Genomic DNA, 25,528 nt, shown 5'->3' on the forward strand with positions numbered 1-25,528 from the left:
CGTGGGCATGACTCACCGTGCATCTCAAAACTTCTGCCGTGCTTGTGCGTGTGGGTGGGTTGTTCAGGACACACAGTGCTGCTGCATGCCCACGGCTATATGTCAGAGCAGAACACAGCCCACATTGTCACAACCTTTCCTCTCACTGGGACAGAAAGCGTGGAGAGAATGTCACTAATGCAAAGGAATGGAGATGCATTCAGGCGTACGCGCGCACACATGGAGATGCTATTGGCCACGTGACTCTCCAATGTCTCAAATCCACTTCTTTGGCTGACTCAAGGAATCTAAGGGTTGAAATTTTAAACAGGAGACTTTTGAAACATCCCAATTACATTGCCGTGATGGAAATGAATTGAGAATGGGGCTCTGGCAGGTAATTCGCTACTCTTAAGGCAAGGGATTATGAGCTCCTCCTCCTCCTCCTCGCATTCAGTTCCGTCCTAGAGCTTTTTAACCTTCGCTACTGGACCAAAAATATAAGCCCATCATATTACAGTTCAATTCCATGTCATGGCACCAAGCCTTTAGGTCACAACATTGCGTGAGACATCACTATGAAGCACTACTGCACTGTGAAACTAAAAGGGTTTGGATCCCATCAAAAAAGTGTAGCAAGTCCACAAACCTTAAATCTATTACAGTCTCTCTTTCCCAGGGCTGGCCATGTTGGCTGGTATCCTGGTCATGACACCACCCAAGCTACATCTGCAAAACCAGGACCCATAAAATTCAGCAATTGTCCCCCATTGCAGGGGGCATGCTTGAGGTTGGGAATTCCTGTCATTTCCACTGTAGGGTGGCCTTATATCTTCTCAAGTTTTCAGCCCCTAGGCCAAATCTTGGAAGCCAGCACACGGCCAGGCAGCCAGACTCTGTATCTCCGGTTCCAGATTAGACTGGACCAGACATCCCATCTGCTGTTTGCGAGATCCTGGTTTAAAACAGCAGAAATCTGATGACATCAGCTGCTCTTGCAAGATTTTGATTCCATTAAACAGGAATCTAACCTACGGAAGCACAGCCCTGACTCCAGCATCATCCGTATCACGGCACCACTTCTCCAACCCAACGAGAACAACAACAAGATGGAACATTTTTTTACATTTCCCCAAATACTCTTCCAGAGTTCAGAACAAGTGCATGTCTCAGACTGGCTGGTGCTGTGTTTTCCTACCCAGAAAGTGGGATACACTGCAGCATTGACTGTCACAAGCTGTTCAATCCAGATTGGAGAAGATAGCCCAAATACCACCATCTGCCACAGTCCTTACTCCAGAACTCTTTCCAGATGAAAAGATGCCTTTACCATCAGAGTGTATTTAAAACAATAGCAACCCTCCCCCATGACTTTTCAGTGCAATGTACAGTTCGGGGGGGAAGTGGGGGAGGGGTACAATGTCATTCCTATGAACATGCTAAAAATGCTGATCCTTCCCTCACTGCAGTGAAAGGGAAATTTGCCATTGACTTCAGTGTGAATAATATCAGACATTAAGCTCCTTCCTCTCTATCTCCCAACCTCAAATTCACGGATTCCACTATAGAGCTTCATGGCTTTTCTTTCTGAGTACACACACAGCTCATCACTGTTTTATTTGCAAAGCTCCAGCATTTGGCTTCACATATTGCAACAGCTCATGTATGATTGATTAATCCCACCGATCATGTTTGGATTTCCCAGGTTACATTCCATGTCATGCCACAACGGGGTGATGTTCTGCCACCACCACCTCTCTCTCCCGCTCTTCCCCCTGCACCATTTGAATCCTCCTTCTACTTAAAGGGCCTATTTATCCATATATATTTGTGCCAATTTTGCACAAACTTCTCATCCTTCACTGCACCAGAACCATGCAGCCCTTTTATCACCCAAAGCAGCAGCCACCTCTGGATCACCATTAGAGAAAGAGGGGAAAGGCAAGTGCAAACAGTGGGTACAGTCGGCCAGTAAAAGTACAGAAGGAAAGTGCAGGCCAGGTGATAACACAGGAAAAAGCAGTGGATGGGCATTTCATTGTGATGCATGATGTTTTATGCCTCCCAACAAAGATGCATCCTAGCATTAAGATTGCATATTGTTTATTACTATCATGCAACACACCTAAATGGGAATTCAATTATGCAGGATTAAAAAGAGATCATTACAAACAGGGTACATTTCCTCCCTCCCACAACACATACGTATTTTTTACTAATGATTTTTTGTACCAAATATCATAATGCACAGGGACCATATTTGTTTTAATTCCTTTTCGCATCCTTTACTTACCTGTATAACCTTAGGTATATTGTGTGTGCCTAGCTGCTTACTCACAACTTCCCTATAACTACTCCTTTGAAACACAAAAAAAGTGATTTAATTAAAAATATTCATTAACGAGGCATTCCAATCAAGTCTGGCTTCAAGTTTAAGTTATGTCAGAATAAATTTCTAGGAAGCCGAAGCCTCACAGAATTTTTCCATTAATTTAGGGGAAAAGGTAATTCCAAAACAAGTAACAGTTTCACTAGTGCCATGCTGGGACAGAGAGCTCGACAGAGAAATTGATCGGAACAGAAGCGTTACGCTCATTCTCTGATTTGAGACAAACGCAGGAGTGATTAAGGGCCATACATTGAGACAATTAGAGTAAAAATTTAATAACTTCAGTTATCAACACTGAAAAGGGTGTGGATAAGGTGCCAGTTGTAAAATATGTAAAAAATTTGACAGTAACTTTTTAAAACCATTTAAAAAGAAATCTTCCTAGGGCCTGTTTAAAACCAGAAATGGCCCCTATCCAAAGACTCAAATTCACACAGATCTGCTTTAGACCCTCTGAAATCTGCATGCCTATCTACATCTTGCAGCTTGAGCCCATCTCTATTGAAAACCTAACAATGTTTGCCCAGAGAAAGGAGGTGGTAAAACATTAAAGTAGAGGAAGCCAAAAGGGAAAGGACACATGGAGATAACTGCGACACACAAGATGGGGAGACTACGTTCCTGCTCCAGGAGAATACAAACAATGGAAACGATTACCATTCTATGGAGACAGGTGCACATTACAGCTGAGGGTCATGTGATGGGTATACAGACAACAGAGTTTACAGCAGAAATAACATTTCCCATAGCAAAATTAGCCACGCTTTTTATTCGTGTGCAGCAGTCATGACAAAGGATACATGGGATCCAGGAGGAGATTTCCTATCATCCACTATATATTTTGCATCCCAAAATAAACTGACAGTGAGTGGATCCTAACACAGCATTGTAGGTATTCCACCCTATTGTAAAAGGCAGAGGAAAGATTCTGTGCATCCATGTGTGCTTTCTTCTAGTCCAAGTAAATCCTCCTTCTTCCAAAAAATAGTTTGCACTTATATATATATTATATGAACATTTTGAAGTGTTTACAAACATTAAAGAATTCTCAGAATACCCAGATGAGGTACATATTAACCTATCTATTACATAGATAGGGATACTGATGCAACAAGAGGTCAAATGACTCCCCCAGTGACACAATAAGCCGAAGAAAAGCACTGTGTAAGCTCAAAAGCTTGTATCTCTCACCAACAGAAGTTGGTCCAATAAAAGATATTTCCTCACCCACCTTGTTTCCACAATCAGTGTCATTGTAAGGAACAGAACTTGGCTGACTTCAGTGTAATCTTGCACTGTATCCAGTGCAGGGATTGAATACCTTAAATATTGGCATAGGTGGTTTATAAAAAGAGTTTCCAGGAGGGTGGCTTTGCATTTGAAAGTGCGTTATTTGCATGTGTTTTTTGCACAGTTCTGTTGTGGGTACAAATATAAAAATGGCTCCTCTAATCAACTGATTGTAAGTGCAGATCAGGTAGAGGTGCAGTTACTCAGTGCATTTAGCATGCGGAAATTGCATTTGCAAGCAGGGAACGTGCACTTTCCCAAGCTAAAAATATAACCCATTATTCTTTTTCTGGGGAATACTTAATGCAGGAAAGTACTGGTCCATGTGTACCACTGCAAACAGGAATACAGTTATATTTAGCCCCAAATACATACATTTCGCATGCGTGAAATTGTGATTCAAGTACTGTTGTACACAGAATACTGTCTAAAAGTAAACTTCATGCAAGCTGCAGACATTATAGTAACAAAAGCTGCGCATCAGTGGATTGCAATGTACAAAAATAGTGATAATTAGTACTTCTTTAAAAATAAATGGATAAAATAAGTTGGTTTTAAAACATCAGTTATTGTAAGGAAAACAAGCTGGACAAATGAAGAGAGCTCTCCAAAAACCATCATAAAGTTAATCAAGTACACTATCTGACAAATACGATTCAATTGGCTCCATAAGGCAATAAACGCAATTCCCTGACGTATTGACCCAAGGTTGGTGAGAGTTGCAGGTGCAGCCTCTTTAGGTTTAGCCCATTATTTTAGGAGTCTATTCACCTCTTGATATGCATATGCATCAAAGAGGAAAGATCCCCTTGCTTAGTATTTGCTATTGGATAAGTGCTAACCAGGGTCGGCTCCAGTGTTTTTGCTGCCCCAAAGGGAAAAAAAAAAAACCCAAAAACTTGCTGCCGAACGGGGAGGCAGAATCCTGCCCGCCAAACACGGAGGCGGAGCGATGGTGCGGCCGCCGAATTGCCACCAGCGACCGAAGAGTCGTGTCCCCGCTGCCGAATGGCCGCCAAGCACGCAACGCGCTGTGACGGAGCGGCCGCCGAATTCCTGCTGCTGCCAAGGGCGGATTGCCGCCCCAGGCACCTGCTTGGTTCACTGGTGCCTGGAGCCGGCCCTGGTGCTAACAATATAAGCTCCTCTAGGCAGCGATTGTCATTTGCTATATGTTTGTACAGCACCTAGCACAATGGAGCTACACCTGGTCGGCGTCTAGGTGATACTATTAAGTTGAAAATGCGCGTTATGCAAAGACGGTCTTTGCCTAGGGGAGCTCACAGTCTCAAGACTGGGTAAAAGTTCTTTATTAGTAAAAATCTGTCAGTTAATTAGATGATACAGAAAAAACACTTCAAACCCATTTACTGTTATAATTCGTTTCAGAGTGCGCACCTTTTCCTAACGGTTTCACAAGCTCTCAAGTTTCATCTTCTTTGGTAAAGACAATATTTATACACCAACGATCAAAACTGAGCAGAATGTCTGCAAACAACTCAAGTTAGTAGCAAAGGAGAAATAAGTCGAGGCAACTTTTAAACTCTCTCAGTGTAACAAAGTAATGAAAAAAATCAAGCTTTAATTTTTTTTCCCCCACTAGGGTGACCAGACAGCAAATGTGAAAAATCGGGATGAGGGTGGGGGTAATAGGAGCCTATATAAGAAAAAGACCCAAAAACCGGGACTGTCCCTATAAAATCGGGACATCTGGTCACCCTACCCCTCACAGAGCTGTGTAACTGCAGCATTTTCATCACACGTGATCTTCTTAAAAGAATTATAGTTCTAAGTATTTGACTGCAGGTTCCTGCCCTTCACTTTCTCAGACAGGTTATTCAAGGACACTATTTAATTTCAGAGGCAGCAGTCCACTCACCCAGCCTGGGAAAACTAAAAGGATAACTGTAGAAGATCAGAGCCTTCGACCTGCTCTTTGTACATTCTACCTTTGGTCAGCCTGCCTCAAGATGACAGGAATCTATTCTTTCCTCTGTCTCTGGACAGCTGAGTTAGAAAACCTTTCATCCCTTTCCTGATGAATCTGCCCAACCTCTCTCTCCGCCCCCACTACCCCTGCAACCTGAGACTTCCATCTGCTCTGTGTGAGCAAGTTTCCTAGCTAGCTTCTATTCATGCAGAGACAAGAGAGATGGGAGGGGAATGTTTAACTATCATTGGCTAGCTAAGGCAGCAGAAAGAGCTGAAGGGCCAGAAGAGAGGCTTAGGACTTGCTTTGATCATTAATAGAACATGATCCACATGCTACTCAAATAGGTCATTACTTCTCCAGCCAGGCTGCTCATGCCCGCCCCTTGGGCGTCAGACATTAACCATTCGAAGCAGGCACACAGTCTGTGGCTGAGCAACAATGAAAGGTGCACTGCATGTGAAAATGTCTCCCCTTGCTGCAAACATGCAACTTTCAGTGAGAATCAGTGCTGGGTCCAAGCAGTAAAGTCTAGATCCAGATTTGGTTCCAACCAGTCCCAAGATTAGAATATCCTGGATTTTAGGGGTTTAATTCAGGCCCATATCTCTTTGGAATATCGCCTTTCATCCAGATTCAGCAAAGCCCAGGCCATAAGTAGTCCTCATCCCTATTTACCAAGGGCTTGATCCAGCCCCAATGAACTCGATAGGAGATTTAGCACTGGCTTCAATGAGAACAGGATTGAGTCTCAAAGCACTTAAGCAGGTACTTAGCTTTAAGCACCTGAGCAGTTCCATGGAAGAAAAATGGGACCACTCACATCAAGTTAAGCATGTGCTTAAGTGCTTTACTGAAATCGGGCCTTAGTGCGTTCTCATTAAAACATATTCCTTCCTTGTAGCCTGAGCAAAACACTAAGCATCCTGAACTCTCGATGGAGTCCTTGGCTACAAAGGGTGCATAGCTCTTTGCAGGACTGGGCCCTCGATTTGGAGCAAAACAAAAAAAAGCAACAATTGAAAATAAGGAAAAAAATCATCCCATGATAAAGTTAAATAAATAAAATACCCCACAGTGGAGAACTGTTTTTAAATCAACTCATCAGATCCACCAGGACATTCTTCATAGCAATTAAAAAAACTCCTGTTACTAATGTTCCCAAGACGACACTTAACCGTACCATTTTATGGGCTTCATTCACATAATTTTAAAAAGTGACAATTACAGAACAGTGCTTTGGCATCACTTTTAAAATGAGGGAAAACATTAAGTTTTATGCAGTGTAAATTGATGGTTTAAAAAAAAAAAAAAGTTCCCTAATGAAAACTAGAGAGGGGCGGGGGGGTTGGGGGGGGCGGAAAAACCACTTTCTGGGGTCTCTCTTCCTCTCCTGCTTTATTCCCATTCCCGGTCACTGCCCCCGCCCCCCAACATGTAATATGCTAGCTGGGTTTCCGGGTTGCTGACTTCAAGGTTGTAAATCTGCCCTCTCCTTTTGTTTGGCGGTAACAGAACCTGTTGTCACTTGCGTTAAAAGCCATCACTTGCATGTAAGATGATTGTTAGGGCCCCGATCCTGTGAGCTGTTCATGTGAGAACTGCCTCCCTGGAACAATTTGTAGGACTGAGGTTTAAGATGGCAGAATAAGATCCTTCATTATATTATATTATGTATGTACACAGACACACACCCTGTCTACTTTAACAGCTATACTACGTACACCATCCCCCACAATATAGAATACTCACACACAAACCAATTCTTTCTGAACGTGTGAATCCCTACAAGCATTTTTAAGAAGCCACTTAAAACATCTGTTGTATTATTGTGCAGGTGGCAGGGTCAATGTATAGCAGTATCAGCACACTACATAGCAGATATGGGGAAAGGGGAAAGGATCTTTTGAAACTTTTATCCTGTAGGTCTAACTGGAGCAGAGAGTACCCTTCCTCCAGACAGCAGCTATCTGAAACCCTTAGGAAGGGCAGCATTTTCTGTCCTCTCTATTCAGAAAGGAGAGAGGAGCCCTGTGTACTTGTTTCTGAAGTTACATTCAGCTTTCATAATTGTTCTTCAGAACACAGTGATTGTCACAAACAAACCCAGACAAAGACAGGTAATTTCTCTTCTTTCATTACAAAATCCCTTTAGCAACTCTAACACTCTTTTCCCCTGCCCAGCATTAGGGGGTGGGTGGGTACGAAAGACAGGTTTGCACCGGGAAGCCCGTTTCATAGTTTAAAGCTCTGGAAGGTCTCGCACCCCTCACAATCCTATTCTACACGTCTTGGGGATTAACCCCAAACCAGAGACCCCAAAAGACCTTCTCCCAAAAGAGAAATTTCTCAAGATGTTTGGATCCAATCTCTATGGCTGGGCCTGATCACTCCAATGGGTCAAACCTAACAGCCGGCTCCAAACTCACCCAAATTTTGCAAGGTTCAGATTTGAACCCAAAGGTTACGGTTTAGGCTCATATCTGTAGGGCACCTTTAATCCCAAAGCATTTTGCAGATTATATCCAGTATTATTAACTATTTATATTGCTATAGCACCTAGAAGCCTCCATCAGGTGGGATCCAATGTGCTACATACCACACAATTATATCGTAAAATGCAAGGGTGGAAGGCAGCCAGCAACTGGCACACAGCACAACACTGCAGGGATGTAATTTTTGGACAGTGGCACTGGGGATAATCCCTACTTTTAGAAAAAGCAGTTGTGGGACCCTTAGTGTCCAAGCTGAGCAAATTGGACCTGACAGAGACTGGCCGAGGGGTTAGGGTACAAGCTGGGAACCAAAAACTAGAGTAAAGTTAGGAAAAGTCTGCAAGACAAAAATTACATGGGATAAAGAAAATACTATCCATCCCAACCATATTGGAGTTATACGGATTTCAACACCCTATAGTTTTACACCCAGATGCTATACCAGCATGCTGGCCTGCTGAGAGAAATTGGCAATTAACTCCTCATTAAAATTTCATACCTCAGCTCTCTTCTTCCCTCATTGTCTCCCCTATCCTCCTCCAGGTCCCGTCTCCCCCACTGGGTTAGTCTCAGCAAAGGGCCTGAAGCAGCCTGATGCAGTCCATCTGCAATGCCGTGGAGCTGTAATCAATGGCTGGAGCGGTGAACCTTGGTATACAGTAGCCCTACCTCCCCCACTGACAGCTATTGTTCAACCCTCCTGGAAGGCTGTCCATCTGTTTCATTGTTCTGCGGGTGAGAGAAGCCTCCTACAGGAACCCATATGCTGCAGCTGTCAATCAAGGAATCCACACAGATCAAGGGGTCAAGGAAACGGGTTTTTTGGGGGGTGTCACAGTTCATGCTATTCTAAAATGTTTAATCTCCATTCACCAGCGACTCCATCCATTCCCATTGCCGCTTCAAAAGGATGCTAGGATTTGTTTGGACATGAGGCAGACGATGATGTGTTTAGCTTTCCAGACTATCAGAGTTGGGATTCGCCATCGAGGGACTCCCAGCTTGCCTTGTGCCTCAGAGTTACAGAAGCTTTAACAATGGGTGACACTCCACTCTTTCCTTCCCGCCTGAGAAGGTCAAAGGGTTCTAGGAACATCGGCTAATGTAGCCGTACAAACCAACCTTGAGATAGGTGCAGTGGTCACCTTTAAAAAGGCAACAGTTTGTATGCAGTGGTATGCTAGATACCACAGTTTTTTCCTATATTTGGAATATGACATAAACCTTATGGTAAAGTACCATCAAGAGACTAGGATACAGAATATACCTATAATATAACTGTAAAAACATACACCACAACAGAAAATTACATCTTCTTTATAAGCTTTAAAAAAAACACACAGCATAGAGAATTATAACCCTTCTAGAGAGTTCTACGGAAGTTATTTTTTAATACATTCTATGGGACTCTTCCCTAAGGGCATGGGATTCTGTGGGCTTTTAAAATGGCAATTGCCATAGGTACCATGATAATTTCATAAAATGGGGAAACTGAGGCACTGATGGGTTTGATGACTTGTACAAGGTCACAGGAGATGTCAGTACCCAAGCTGGGGGCTACCAGTTTCCATTCCAACTCTCTAGCCTACGCTGTGGCCGCTATTGTCATTCTTTTCTAATGGCTTCCCGTCCTCCTCCCAGCCAATTCTTTTTCCCACACGCAGCATGATTCCCTAAGTAAAATACTGGATACAATCCAATGGAGGTGCTGAGCATTTTCATCCCCCAGCAAAGTTAACAAGAGCCGAGGGTGCTCAGCACATTGCAGGAATCAGGCCTCTTACTCGGAGCATGCCAAAATGCTTGGCAATATAAAGGCTGATGTTTGGAGTTTTGATTGTAACCCAATTCTAACAGTCCTCTCGGCTGCTATCAAGAGGAAAAAAATTCTTCTTCTATTCCATACTCTGTCCCCCTTGTCCTCCATAAAATTTCCTGTCCTTTTACCTTGTGCATACAATGGCACGAGTTTGAAACGTGCCCTGGGATAAGGAGAATGCCTGCAGAATAATTATTGGTATTGTCTTGTTAATAACACTGCTACTCTTATTATTGGGCCAAATCTTCAGCTGGTATAAATCCACATAGCTCCACTGAAGGCAATGGAGCTATGCTGATTTACACCCTGTGAGACCCAATCAGGAAACATAGTAACGTGTACTAGGTGTGAGCAGTAGTTTCAGAGTTGCTTAAAGTTGAGTGGGGCTTTGTTTCATAAAATCAGTTTGTTCTGCTGCAACAATAAAGTAACACACAGAGAGGCAGGGATCTCAGTCAACACTAAGTCCAAGCCATGATGCCAAATCTGGGGCTATTGTGGGCATCCTGGCATGTTCTACTCACAGGCCACACACCAACTCAGCTATCTTAATTTGTTCTCTCTTTTGCCTCCCCCCCCCCGGTTTGTTGAGCAAAAGCGGAACACAAAAAAGGGGGAGGCGTGCAAACGTAGCAAATAAGGGCTCTGTCACTAAAGAAGTGTGCATCATGGTCTCAGTGTACTATAAAGAGGGAATGCCTGTAATCAGAAAGAACGCTAGCTCTCATGATCAGAGAAATGCTTTTAGAACGACACTGCAGATAACTACAGCCAGAGGACTAACACACACACACCTCAGCAGAAGAGAAGTGTAGATGCCACTTAAAGCAGGTAAGGTTTGACTGGTCTCCGCTCACTTGAACTCTCTGGATATCTGCTCACAAGTTCGTGCTTTTTACAAACCAACACTTGCACTGCCTCGCAGGGGAAGTCAAGATAACCTCTCTCACTCACGTCCAAACACTCCTCTTGGTATATAAAGCAGGCAGCTTAGACACTACTGGTTTAGGCCTTATAGAAAACCCAAGATAGATCAATGTATTTTGTATTAAAATCAATAGCCTCTACTGCTCAGTTTCCAACCTGCTCCCGGAAATAAGGCATAGGGAAACAGAAGCTGTTCCTCGCGGCCATTGGTTCCTCGCACCACTTCTCCGTGTTATTTCACAGTACATTGCACCCTCTTCTCTATCTCACACTTTGTAGCATCCCTGCGGCATGCATGCATATCCATTGGGGGGGATTACGAGTAGCTCATGCCCTGCGAGCTGTATGTATAAAAATTTGCACACAAATGCACACAGCTTTTAATTATTATTACTACTACCACTATTTAAAAAAAGGCAGGAGGAACTGAATAATCTGACTTGCTGATACTCAAGGCAGTGGCTGTAGCTCGCAGCTTTGGAATTTATCAGCCTTGTTATACAAGTCCGATAGTCAAGGTAACAGTTTTATAATGTAATCGGTTTCCTTACGAATCTCTGAGTCACACTATAGCGTGGGGCAACTTCACTTAAGGTCTCTCTGTCTAGGTAGGTTTCAGAGTAGCAGCCGTGTTAGTCTGTATCCGCAAAAAGAAAAGGAGTACTTTTGGCACCTTAGAGACTAACAAATTTATTTGAGCGTAAGCTTTCGTGAGCTACAGCTGAATGCATCCGATGAAGCGAGCTGTAGCTCACAAAAGCTTATGCTCAAATAAATTTGTTAGTCCCTAAGGTGCCACAAGTACTCCTTTCCTTTTTGTCTAGGTACTTATCCACCATTGTCACATCTGAGCACCTCACAAACATTAATGGATTTATCCTCATACCACGCCTCTGAGACTGAGTGTCCTGCTACCCCCGTAGCATGAGTGGTGGCGACAGATATACATTACCTCACAGCTCTTTCTAAACAAGCGTACTTCATTCTTAAGGTAAAAGGCACTACAGAAAAAAAAAACCAAAACACTGAAAACAACAACAGAACCTACACAAATTCTAATAAGCTTACCAGAGTTCACCCCAACTCTAACATGGGCTCTGGCAGGAGAAGTCTTTCAGCACCCCACCTTAGGGGTTTCCTTGTGGTTACAAATTCATCACAGCTTCAGCTCAAAAGAAGCACACTCATGGCAAGTTTAGTCCACCTTTTATACAGATCAGGGGTCTTGAATATGGAATTCCCAGAAGCAGGTATTTAGTATACAATGGGTCTCTTCTCGCAGGATGTATCTTCAAAAGGCTGAAACCTTCAAAAGGTTGGCTGCAGAGGGGAAGAATTTGCATTCCCCTCACCTCAAGGTAACTTCCAAGGAAATCCACTTCAGACATATTGTTCCAAAAAGACCACTGAATCTCCTAATGCCTTCCAGAGATAGCATTTATCTTGTCTTCCTGCTAAAGAAGTTCCATGCAACCTCACAATAGCTCCTAAACATTTGTATCTGTAATACAATCAACTCCAAAGATGCTAAACGTACTTCAATAAAGCTCATTCAGGATATTATCAGTCTGTCACAGGGAATCGCAACACAGCGAGGTTAAGTTACTTGCCACTGGCCACACAAGCAATGTGGCAGAGATGGGAACTACACTGAGATCACCTGAGTAGCAGTCCATTGCCTTAACCATGAGATCGTCAACAGAAGGAATTACTCTAGCTTTATAGCTCTGTTACCAACAGCAGAACTTGACTTAACACATGAAAACATTCCGTGGAGAGAGATGATTTGGACTTCGTTGACTGAAGGATGCTAACAAGAAAAACCCAATGCTTCATAGTTATGAAAGCACAGTACCTGCTGGGAATTCTCAATCTGACAGTTGATCAGCAGATTTTCAGGGCAATTTCCTGTAGTAGCAGGGGCACCTTGTTGAAACAGCTCTACTAATGAGCAAACCAAACTCCATCTCCCACCGTCCGCGGACAAAGCCTCTCCCTATATGCTTGTTTGACATCTCCTCGTTTCATCAGTGGGACTTGGAAGTGGTGAGAAAAATCATTCATGGAAGTTCCTTTTGTTTTCCATTAAGTATGTCACAGAATACAGTTTATTCAGGTTTCCTTTCAATGACAATAAATGTTGCATTTAAGGCAGATGGGTTGGGAAACTCAACCTTCATTTGAAATGAAATCAACCAAGATGATCTCTTGACAATTTGGGGATGTCTAGGGCTCTTCTTTATATTTAGGCTTAGAAGGATGAGATAGTTATTGGTAAATGTTGATTTCATTGTACACACACAAACCAACAAAAATATTTCCATCGATAATAATCAAAATTTACAGATAGGAAAAGAAAGTGAAAAAGCTGCTTGAGAACTTTAGAGTTTGATTTAAGGATATTTATTTTGTCTGTTTTGACATGTGATGTTGACAGTTTGTGTTTTAACAGTTATAAAGCTTTAACTTTTTGACTGTCAAGTCTGTCTTTATATAATTATTGCTTGATTCCCTCATTGTCTGACCCCCATAATTTCCCACAAAGGTGAAAATGTAAATAAATAAAAATAGGGGGGGAAAATGCTGAAACCTCATAATTTTGCACAAGTGTGAAAATTTAAATAAGTAAAAATAAAAACACACAAAATAAACATGGATAACTGTCGAAATCAGAAAAAAAATTAAATTCCATCAAGCCTATTTATACTGTTACTTATGGGGGGCACACTCTACATTGTAATCTGGTTTATTATTATAATCTTGTTTAAGGAGAACAAGGAGTAACTTTAAAGGAGTACTGCAAAGGGAGTTTGAGGAGAGATGTGCTTAAAGGGCAGCATAGCACATACAGAGAGCAGATGGAATTACACACCACTGATGGGCCACGTTCCTGCCCTGTTATCACACTGCATCATATAAGGTACATCGAGCTTTTATGAAAAGCAAAAGAGGAATAGATGGTTCAGTGGATTGGTGAGAGGCTGTGGAATCTTTAACCTTCAGGTCATCATTTCTAAGCCAGCCCTGGTTTGATAGTGACTGAAAGTTGTGACTGAGTTGTGACTTTCCAGTGGCCCTTGCGTGAAATGAATCTGGTGGATCTTAGTCCAATTTGCAATAGACTAGATGACACCATACAGATCGCTTCCACAACTGGCATTAATTGCTCCTCCACAAACCTGCACTGTTGCAGTCTCAGCAGAGATGCAAGGGATTGACGGGATCATGGAGACGGAGCTCCCTTCTTGGACCATTTAAAGACATTTGAGGCATATAGACAGGACAGCATGCAGATAATTTTTCTCTGCTGCTGCCCATGCTCTGTGGATGGACAGAGGCCTTTGGCCCCTAGGACTGGCAACCTGGCACCTTTCATCAGCACTATATAGAAGGGAAACTCCCCCACAATGTGGAGCAAATAGCAGGATCAAAAACCCTCACCTCCACATAAAAACTGTTAATGTTTGTATGCATGCTCCCCTGGTTCGCCTCAGCTCAGAGGAAGCAGCATCTCTCATCTGGTGATTAGCAGATTGCTAATCACACACTGCAATCACTATGAACAGCCGTCGTTACACAATTCACACAGCAAGTGCTTTGGAAAAGCCGGCTTCCTCCTTCTGGACTCATACTCTAGTTCACTTCATCTCCCCTCCATAGACTTTCCCTCTCAAGGCGAGCACGCGGGGCCCTGTGGGATTTGCAGCAAGCAGCTGATAATCACAGGCAAAGCCAACAGAAGCAACACCCAGAGAGAGGCGACATGCTCTAGTAGACCAACCACACGGTACTGGGAACCACAGACCGAATTCTAACTCTGACTCACTATGTGACCAGAGGCGAGTCACATCCTCACTCTTTGCCTGAGTTTCCCCATCTGTAAACTGGGGATAATACCTGCCTTATGTGATGCTTCATTCATTCCTATCCAGGAAGTGCTATTAGATGCTCAGATGGAATTTGCTAGGAAAGGCAAAGTATCGTCAAATCGTATCCACCAACGCAGAAAACTCCACCCAAATCCAGCCTGATGGAACAGAGGATGTTACAGTTAGAGGAGAATTATAGTTCTCTTAACACGCTGCGTTTGCCATTCTTGTGATGCTTCAGCACGGCAGGTATCATCATCCCCATATTATATATGGTGAAACAGTGCCCGGGTACTATGGCAATGGATGTTACATGAACCCCCAAGATAGACAAACTAATGCAGAGAGGTTAAGAGCCTGCTTTTCCAGCGGTGCTGATCGCCCACAACTCCGTTTAGAAGCAATGAGAACTGCAAGTGCTCATCACTCCCAAATACCAGGCTCTCGGTGACTTGCTGAAGGCCCGTGTCATTATCATTCCAACAAGACATTAGGCTCCAGCCTTATACCTAAGGTCCCACACAACATGTGTTCATATGAACCAGCAAGCCAGAATGCCACTGCACGTTCTCTGTCCACAGTCCTGGGAGACTCCAATACCAGCAAGGCTATAACTGAGACTCAGGGCTCGTCTACACAAAATAATAAGACTGCAGTAAGCTGGGGTGTGAATCTACCCCACGCTAGCCAGCTGTTCGGGTAGACCAGTGGCTCTCAACCTTTCCAGACTACGGTAACCCTTTCAGGAGTCTGATTTATCTTGTGTACCCCAAGTTTCACCTCACTTAAGAGCTACTTGCTTACAAAATCAGACAAAAATACAAAAAAGTGTCACAGCACACTATTGCTGAAAAATTGCTGACTTTCTCATTTTCATCATATAATTATAAAACAAATCAATTGGACTGTACATATTGTACTTACATTTCAGTATATAGTATATAGAGCAATATGAACAAGTCATTGTCTGTATGAAATTTTAGTTTGTACCAACTTCGCCAGTGCTTTTTATGTAGCCTGTTGTAAAACTAGGCAGATATCTGGATGAGTTGATGTAACCCCTGGAAGGCCTCTGTGTACCACGGGTTGAGAACCACTGGTGTAGTCCCTGCTGATGCACCGTTAACAGTTTGTTAGAGTGCTTTGATGTAGTTCCTCTTTGAAATGGGACTAGCTCAAAGTGTTCTAGCCAATGATTAATGCATATCACCCGGGTGCATACGGTCAGTTAAACCATGGCAGGCTAGCGTGGGGGTAGATTGATACCTCAGCATCCTGCAGTCTAATTGTTCATATAGACAAGCCCTAAATTCCCAAACTTCCCAGACTACATGAAGGGGTCGCCCACAGGCCACACTGCTTTTCATACTGGCAATAATAATGGCTTCTCTGCAAATGAGGAGACAGTTTGTCACCAAAGTCAGCTCTTCTCTGTGTGCCCCATGAAGAGTTTACATTCTCCTGCATGTGGTGTCACGTAGGTTAAATTGCATCTGCTCAGCTGTATCACAGCAGCCTATGACAAGATGTAACATGTCACAAATATACAGGGCCAGACACTGAGCGTGAGGTTTCCCCTCTGTTCAGATGGAAAAGGTTAATGAAGCAAAATTGCATAAGCTGCGTTGTGTGGATGCCCAGGGGTTAAAATTCCCGACTACTCATAAACCAGGAAATTATTTGGTGACTAACTGAATTCCACAAGTACTCCTTTTCCTTTTGCGAATACAGACTAACATGGCTGCTACCCTGAAACCTGAATTCCACTGTTCTTTATACTTACATCTTCCAGGGAAGATGCAAACATAAGGTCCTGACCACTAGTGATCAGTAAAGATCCCAGGGCACTGTCTTTAGGAGAAGGAGTGTTAACCTTTGTGTCCCAGTCAGATTTAATCTCAGGAAGCTACAGTGTCAACCAAATTGCACTTTCAAGTGGATATTTACTTCTGCACCTCCTGTTCCTGTGCATGGCTAAACAGTTATTGTATTCCACCCCAGAGATAGCTGGATTTCAGAGCTGTGTTAAGAGCTCTCAAATTATTTCACCAACTGCAAATGGGTACTGAGGTTTTTAGTTAAGGTTTGAAGTAATATAAGATGATTTGATGGCATTTGATTATTAATAATATTTTTCTGCTATTATTATCCTTTATTTTGTACGAGCTGGGAGGATTGTTTAAGTAATTCACTCACAACAAGGGCAGATCCTCTTACTTCATTCAAGAAACAGGCTGTGACTCGAGTATCAGACCAGAGACGCATAAAATGAAATCTTGACCCCACTGAAATCAGTGAAAGTCCGCAAGGGGCCAAGATTTCACCCACAGCAATAAAGAACCATTTTTGATCATAGAGTCTGACCTTCTGTATAACATAGGCCAGAGATATCTACCCAGTGATTCCCACATCATGCTTAATATTCTGTGGTTCAGGGAGAGCATATATTTTAGGAAAGCATCCAATTGTGATTTATAATTTAAAATATTGGAAAATCAACCATGTCCTTTGGTGAAAGGATCTGACACTTGCTGTCAAAGCATGCCATTAATTCAATTGTCAAAGTATTTTTTTTTTTAAATCATGCCACGTAAAGCATAAGTAGGGCTCAAACGCAGGGCTAGAAATTAACCTTTTTCTGAAGAAGTGAAGGACTAATCCAGATGGATTATTTATTTCAACCAAGGGCATTCTGATACAACTGAAGCTGATCTGATCTGCTGTGCCACTGCCTGGAGGTGATGTTGCTTTCCAGACACTGAAACTGACACATGGAGTGCGTGCCGCTTGCTGGCTCTTCTGTTTTAGTGTCTGGACAGTAGCAACTCTGGATAGAAGCAACCACGTCACAACAAGCTCAAGTTAGGTGAGCTGGGGATGCATCTATTCTCGGTATTTGCCCACATCAAAGCTGACCAATCCCAGAGTCGGATCTCTGCACCAGAGTTTCCAATGCTGTTAAAGATCCACACACACTTAATTAAGATAGGAAACAAGTTGGGTAAATATTAAACTGATTTACTGAGCTTTTCTTTGGCCGATGGAATAAGTTAATTAAGTTATCATAGACTACTCTTGAATTCGGTAAGCAGCTAAACACGTTTTCCACCAAAGTAATGCAATTATTTCAGTACTATTTTCACCAACCAGGAAGAAAAGGGGAATAAGGCATACAGACAATCAAAGTAGCTTTGGAATCATTATTTTAGTCCCCAAATTTTTCACTGTCTTTAATTGGACAGAGGCTCAAGTCACTAAATTTAGAATCAAATGGAAAGCGAGAACACCTCCAGGATGAGGAGTGTTCAAGATCTGAGGTTTTCATTGTGCTGTTGATATAAAGCTGGGGGATCATCTATAAAATTCAGATCAGGATTCATATTTCTTTTTGGAGAGCTAGTGAAAGCCATTGGTGAGTGTGTGTTACAGGTCCTCCTGTTTGTGGCCAATCCTCAGAGGATAGGAGTTGTTCAAAATCGCCCTAAACTGTCTCTCTCTAGCTGTAGCAACTCATGCATTTAGTTCTGGAGGTCCCTGGTTCAATCCCGGGTGTGCTGACTGTCACACTAGGACTTTACTCGGGGGTTTGGTTTGGACAGCAGCCGTAGCCACAGTTAGCCTTGTGCCCAGGGTTAGCTTCTCTAGTTTGTTAACCAGTATGAAGTTCAATTCAAACTAACTTGGTTATGACTGAAATAAGCGAGGTGCTGTGTCTTACCTTAACACTGTATCCTTGGTCTCTTAAATACTTGTTGCTTGTCTTAAAGATTTCAGGTGACTATTATTCAGCCTATGGAAAATGGGGCTGGGGAGGGGACACAAAAATCAGAATGAATGAATGATTTGTAAAGAATCTGTACATTACCTTTTATAAGTTTTCTAAGAGTTCTCTAGAATTTTTAAGCCATGATTTTTAAAAGCAACTAGTGATTTCCGACGCCCAAACTGAGACACCTTAAAGGGGCCCAATTTTCAGAGGGTGCTGAGCACCCCCACCCCAAAATCAGGACCCCTTCGAAAGGTGTTTCTGGTTAGGCATCACAAAGCTACGGCACTTGAAAAAAATCACTAGTTACAACTGAAATCTTGGCTTTAGCCTCTTGATCTCCATCACATTTTAACTAGTCACAGACCATGAGCACATTTGTACATTATTGCAAAACATCAAGGCAAATTTTCAGAACGTCAGATTCTGCCCTCAGGTTCATCAGTGCAAGTCATCAGTGCAATATTTGATGTTTTGCCTTGGGTTAAAATCATGCTTTTTAAGCATGTAAGTGTAAGAGTCTTCTTTGGAATATTTCCCCTCTTGGGATCTGAGATTTTGGGGCAACTTTTATGTAATTGTGCAATTGGATTGCTTTTCCTGAGAAGACTTTTTTTTTTTTTTAAATTAGTTTCTCAAACAGCAAGCATTTGACACAGTAAAGAGTGGATGGAGCTACATGGGGGATGCAAATCTGGAATAACTGAGAGCAGAATTTGACCCCCAAAACAGAAACCATGTAAAAAGGACAAACCTTACAAAGATTTAACATTAGCATCTTTGCTTCACAGAGCTTAGAACATACATGTCAAAAAAGCAACCTTAAGATGATGTGATGAGCCACTCCCTCTATGGCTGGCTCTAAATCATGGGATCACAGATATAATAGATAGGTTTTGTCAATTAGATAACGCACTTCTTCTCCCTTAGGATTGTTCCCTTCAGTACATTTATTAGTATTTTGCCCAAATGAGGTGTAAAAGTCCCAAGCAAAGCAGAGTCCAGTACTTCCCAGAGAAGACAACTTCACAGCTTAATCCTGCTCACTGTCAGGATTTCCCACCTCCCCATTCAGTCTAAATTTCCCCTCTTTCCCATTCCTCCTTGTTTTACTTCTTTGTACCGAACTAAACAATCCCATCTCCCACAATACCCTTCAAGTATTTATATAAATTCATGTTCCCCTCATCCCCAACCAATTTAATTATGGTTTTGGCAAAATGCACATATTTTGCTCCTTTAACCTCCCCTCAAACTCAATCCATTCAGTCCCCTGATAATTTTATTCTCTCAACTCCTTTCCAAGTGGCCAGTATTCTTCTGGCAAACGGAAGCACAGAACTGAGTGCGATATTCCAGCTGTGGTCACACCACAGCTGTATGAAGCAAACTTCCTCCCGCTGCCCTGGGTGGTGGTGGTCTTTGCACACACAGTGCTCAGAGCTGCATTTACCCTCAGCTCTCACAACATACACCACTTTTTTTTTTTTTTTTTTTAAGTCCAGGAAGAAATAAGCCAAGAGGACCCCTAGCTAAGTTGTTAAGAGTGTAAATAATTCCTTCACAAAGCCCTTCTGACCAAAACTGGAACATACAGGGAGAGAGACTGATGTTATGGCTCAGTGGGGTAGTTCCAGATACCATATCACTTGGTCATCTTTTTGACAGCATCGCCATTCCATCGTTTGTACAGCTAGGAAAACAAGTTGCCTCTAGACACATTCCAATCACAAAATGGCATTAAGCTACAAACCATCAACAGACCTCAGAGAAGCCTTTGTTACAGACATATTTAAAAGCATGATCTTAACCAGTAAGAACATAAGAACAGCCATACTGGGTCAGACCAATCATCTAGCCCAGCATCCTGTATTCCGACAGTGGCCAATGCCAGGTGCCCCAGAGGGAATGAACAGAACAGGTAATTATCAAGTGATCCATCCCGTCACCCAATTCCCAGCTCCTGGCAAACAGAGGTTAGGGATACCATCCCTGCCCATCCTGGCTAATAGCCATTGATGGACCTATCCTCCATGAACTTATCTAGCTCTTTTTTAAACCCTGTTACAGTCTTGGCCTTCACAACATCCAAGTTCCAGTGGTAAAGCCTCAATTACGTACCACTGTCTTCAAAGAGAATCTGCTTTTAGTCTCACCTTCCTTTGTGGATTATACCTAACCAGATATATACCTTCTGCTGGGGTCTGAATGTGAGCTATTAGAAGCCTCACCCTTTCCCAACTCAAGCACAAAATAAAAAGGTAATATCCATTGAGTAATTACCAGCTGCTGAGCTCACCTGCGTAACAAAATGCTGGAGGGGAAAGGAGGACGCAGGAACTTTTATATCCACAATTTGCGATTATGAAATCACACTCACCTGGGAAAACATCCAAGAACAATGTTTGCCTGTACTGGAGGAGTCAAATTTCTGGCAACACAAATGAAACCAGAGGCCAAATCTACTCTTGCAGTTACATCAGTATGAATCCATGTTAACCCCACGGGAGCCAATGGAGTCATTCCCATTGCACAGGTGAGAGTCTGGAGTAACTCCACTGAAGTCAGCTGAGTTGGTCCCGTTAGGCTAGTGTATCACAGCAGAATTAAGCACAATGGGTGTAATAAGAGCCAACAGCTGCATTTTATTTGGGAAACAGACAGGTAACAACGAAGGAGAGTTTGGTGAAAACCCAACACCTCCTTCTCACACACCCAAATTCCTTAACATCTTTCCCTGGAACAGGAAGCAGCCCCTCTGCACTCGGTTTAAAGCACATACTCCCAGTCCTAGGCCCTCAGAGGATTCAGGCTTTAACCTTTCTGTGCAGGAAGGCACGCACCTTATCAACATGCAGCATTATGGGACGGAAACCACAGTCAGGCGGAATAAAAACCAGTAGTGCCAGGCAACCCACCAGACAGGAGGAAAAGGTCAGCAGGAGGTTTTGTGTTGGAAATAAGCTCATGTCACTGATCGTGCTGAACCAAGAGGTTAGGAAAGCCAAGTATGGAGAGCAGGGACAGGTTTCTAGGTTATACTAAGAAGGGGGAAAAAAAACCAATGTGGGAGACCCCCATCTGCAGACGGCTCAGCTCAAGGCCCAACACACTGCTTATAACCCATCTGAGACCTGCACGGAGGACCTGCTCCCAAGGGAGCTTGCCTGAAACAAACCAAACAGAGACCTCTGAATTGTGGCCTTGTGTGCGCTCAATTTAACTGCCTCCATCCTACTTCCTGGAGAGAGAGAGCGCGCGCGCGCGCGCCCAGGGAATGGAGCTCAGTAATACCTTAAAGGGAGGGGGAAGTTGATAAATAGCGTATCCTCTTCCCTTCCCAAATGTAGAGGTGGGCAGTGCGACAGCTTTGGGAAATATTCCAAAGGCCAACTCTTCCATCCCCCCCTCCATCAACAAGCACCCACAGCCAGGGTCAGCAGAGGTGGCTTCTGCAACAACGGGGAAGGAGAAAGGAAGCCTCTTTGTCCCCAAAGCCACTGAATGGCAGCAGATTCATTTCAGGGTTGCTAAAGCTGTAACTTAAGGTCTATGATGGGAAGGAAGGTGGAGTGAGAGTGGAATCCACCTGTTTTACAAACATGCAAAATATACACCAACTGGAGCCCCAGGTCCCCTCCTGCCCTGCCTTCCTCAGCCCTGTTGCACGTGGACACTCACAAAGTTCCTTGTGGGGCTGTCCTCTGCAGACATCTCACTCCCTACGCCATGCATTGGAAACAGAATTCCACTGCCTCTGGGGTCACCTATGGGTACAAGGGAGCAAGCAGGAGCCAGCCCTGAGGAAGGAAGAAGAGGGAGCAGAAATAGGGAAAAGTCACACCAGCCGCCGTGACAAGCTCAGAGAAACAATCAACAGCCTCACCAAGAAAATACTTCTGTTTGTCCTCGAAGGGCTGAAAGAACAAAGCAGGATTTGTGGTTTCTCACTCCCCTGCAGGAATTCACATTCTGGGACATTCTAAATGCCATTTTTCTACAGAGAATTTAATTATCAGCCATACCCAGAATGCAGCAAGCAAAAAAACACCAACATGCGCATGCATTAGCACAAGCACTGGGATAGGCTCAAGGCAGTGACATTAAAGAGATCCATATGTCTGAGCCAGAGAATCACAGAAGTCGCCAGTTATGTCTTGACTGCAGAGCTAGCCTGCGCTTCAACCCAGGTGTTGCTCCAACCCTCCTTCCATGCACATACAAAAACCTCTAACCTGGTCTTGAGGGTGATTTAAACCAGTGGTTCCCAAACCTTTTACTAAGGTGACCTGCCAACTGCATTTTGTCTTTTTTTGCCATTCACAATAACATATATGCCCCGGCACCACAACGCAAACCTTGGCCAGGTGGAGAAGGGAAGCCCCAGGGAATGGGGGGAAAGAGGCAGAGGGGGTGGAGAGCAAGCCCACAGCGGTGGCTCCTGTCCCATAGGGCTGGCCCCAGCTCTCTGCTCAAGGCATCGCAACTTGGCATGCGGTGTCACGGCATCACTCAGGTTTGGCCCAGCCGCCCCTCATAGTGTGATATCAGCAGGACCCATCCATTGTGAATGACTTTACAGAGTGGCCCAGTTTAATGCATGGCTAAGAACCAGCAGACAGCCTGCTTGAAATCCAGCCCAACACACAGGCTATCACACAATGCACAGGCACCACTGTAGAAGCAGCCACACAGGGACGCAGACGCAGGCTTTGCAATGGGAGTGCTCCAGCAGGGCTAGCCTAACTCAGCAGTGATGGCATTGAGTCAGAGTTTAAGGCTGAAGGGATCACCAGATCTAGTCTGACCTCTCAGGTATCACTGTCCACCAACATGGCCCAGCACCTGCAAACTAAACCCAATAACCCAAATTAGACCCAACGTGCTCAATAACTTTATAATTTAGACACAGAATATATTTTTTTTCCTTTTCACATGTAAGGCTGCAGGAGCCGGTGGAGGTCCAGCTTCTGATACAGCTCCAGAAAGCAGGTATTCCTTCAGCAATGTATCAATCTCTTTTTTAACAAGATGTTTTGCAGGTTGCTAGCCACCTCCCGATCCCCATACATTGTCTATATGTTTTCCACCTTTTATCACATTCAACAGCATGGTAGCTTGGACCAACACAGCTTGAGCCTGGACAATCCACAGGGACTTTGTTGCAGTCTGTGTAAGTACTACATAAAATCCCATCTCCAACCGTTCTTGCAATAAACTGGCCCACTAACTGTGGCGCCCTGGGAGAATCCAACACCAGTTCAGGTAGTTCTTTAAGTCATCTCTGTGCTCACTACTCTCCCACAGAGGTCAGAGGAGAGCTTAGATATCATTTCCCTGCGACTATCCTTCCCCTCTAATGCCAATGATATTGCCAACACAGATATACCCACAGATGGCAGAGATCTGCTAGTCACACGCACAGAGTCGCCAACTTTGTGATTTCCCCAGGGCTGCTGGACCCCCGCTCCACCCCAGGCCATGCCCCCACTTCACTCCTTCCCCCAAGCTCCCACCTCCACCCCACCTCTTCTCACCCCATTCTGCCTCTTCTTGCCCCTGCTCCTCCCCTCCTCCTTGCCTCCTGCACGTCACTGAACAGCTGATTGCAGCCGCATGGGAGGCCCTGGGAGGGCAGGGGAAGAGCGGATGAGTGGGCCTGAGAGGTGCGGGGTGGGGGAGGGAAAGGAGCTGATCCGTGGGGCTGTTGGATTTTTTTTTCCATTTTTTTTTTCCTTGGGTGCTCCAGCCCCAGAGCACCCACAGAGTCAGCGCCTATGCACACGCCCATCGGTAGATCTTTCCTCTTGGTATCCTGCACTCCCGACTCTGGTCTCTACTTTCTTCCCAGTCTTTTCACTTCACTCCACCCTTTTTAATCATGCTGCTCCCAAACCCAGGGTCCAGAACTATCTCCCTGTCCTTTTCTGCACCTTCAGACCCATCTGAAGCAGGCTTCCCCGGCTCTTTACCTCACCCTCCCTCTGCTGAAACAGTCTTTTGTTTGACTTGTCTTTACTTTGGGTCTGACTCTGCAACATACCATGTGCTCCATGTGAGGTGATAGCTACCACCCGGCTCCCGCTAAAGTCAGTGGGAGCAGAGATCCTTCAGCATCTTAGAGAACCAGGTCTTTACATTCTAAGCTCTTTGGAGCAGGGAACAGGCATCACAGCGAGGAAAATGTATCCCAGGAAGGGTTGTGGGTATTAGTCCTACAGTTCCCTCTTGGACCAGATCAAAATTCTCAAGTCACTGCTGACAGAGAACATCTGTTTGGTAGTCACCCTTCTCTATTACAGGCAGAGCACCGTAAGCCCATGTCTAGACCTTTGGGGTGTCTCTCCTGCGTGCTATTTTCATGTCCTTAGATAACATGCCTTGGAGCTCTCTAATTAGATGGAAGGAAGAAGTGTCACCAACAAGATGGCAACGTGACCACTGTTTACTGATTTAGTAAGTGATCTGTATTTACTGACACTGATCCCTTTGCCAGAATCCAGATGAGGGCCCCCAGACTGTCGTCATTGTAATTTCACAGAAAGCTGGCAAGAGGTACCTAGCTGCCAGATGCCACATCTGCCTTCAGCACACAGGACAAACATTAGCCCTGCTAGGTGAGGTTTCAATAACCCCAGCTGTGTACAACGAGGCTATTATATACCATAATGGCCCGTTCAGCATTAGCCTGTAACATTGTGAGTCAATTTCACTAAGAAGATTCAATGTACATGATTAAGCCGCTGCAGCCTTCCCAAAGACAATCTTCAAGCACATCTGGTTTCCATGCGCTACAAAATGCCTTTGACATTTAATTTCAAACCCCAGGCACTTAAAGAGCAGTGACAACGCAAAGGAACACTGAAGCTGACATTTCATCCCTGAGCTATCTGATGTGCAACCTTTAGACAACACTGCAACACACAGAAGAAGGGAGAAAAATGTGGGACAATTAATGAAAAACTTAACGAGAGTCAGATGACAAGACTGCAAGACCTCCTGGATCATCTCTATACCCTTTAATATCACCGGGCCGTCTTCTAGACTACCTCTCTCTTGGGCTG

At 43.9% G+C, this 25,528-nt stretch overlaps 1 protein-coding gene across 50 annotated transcripts in view; it reads right to left on the minus strand.

The window, feature by feature from the left end:
- The window catches only part of NFASC (neurofascin), a 180,599-nt gene that overhangs the window by 108,862 nt on the left and 46,209 nt on the right, over nt 1–25,528 (minus strand). For all 50 annotated transcript variants that reach the window (XM_043533572.1, XM_043533563.1, XM_043533561.1 and 47 more), the window contains exon 2: nt 18,417–18,503. The gene's annotated coding sequence lies outside the window, so the exon portion shown is untranslated. The remainder of the gene's footprint in view (nt 1–18,416; nt 18,504–25,528) is intronic.

This window comes from Chelonia mydas, chromosome 21, assembly GCF_015237465.2.
Source record: "Chelonia mydas isolate rCheMyd1 chromosome 21, rCheMyd1.pri.v2, whole genome shotgun sequence".
Taxonomy (NCBI): domain Eukaryota; kingdom Metazoa; phylum Chordata; order Testudines; family Cheloniidae; genus Chelonia; species Chelonia mydas.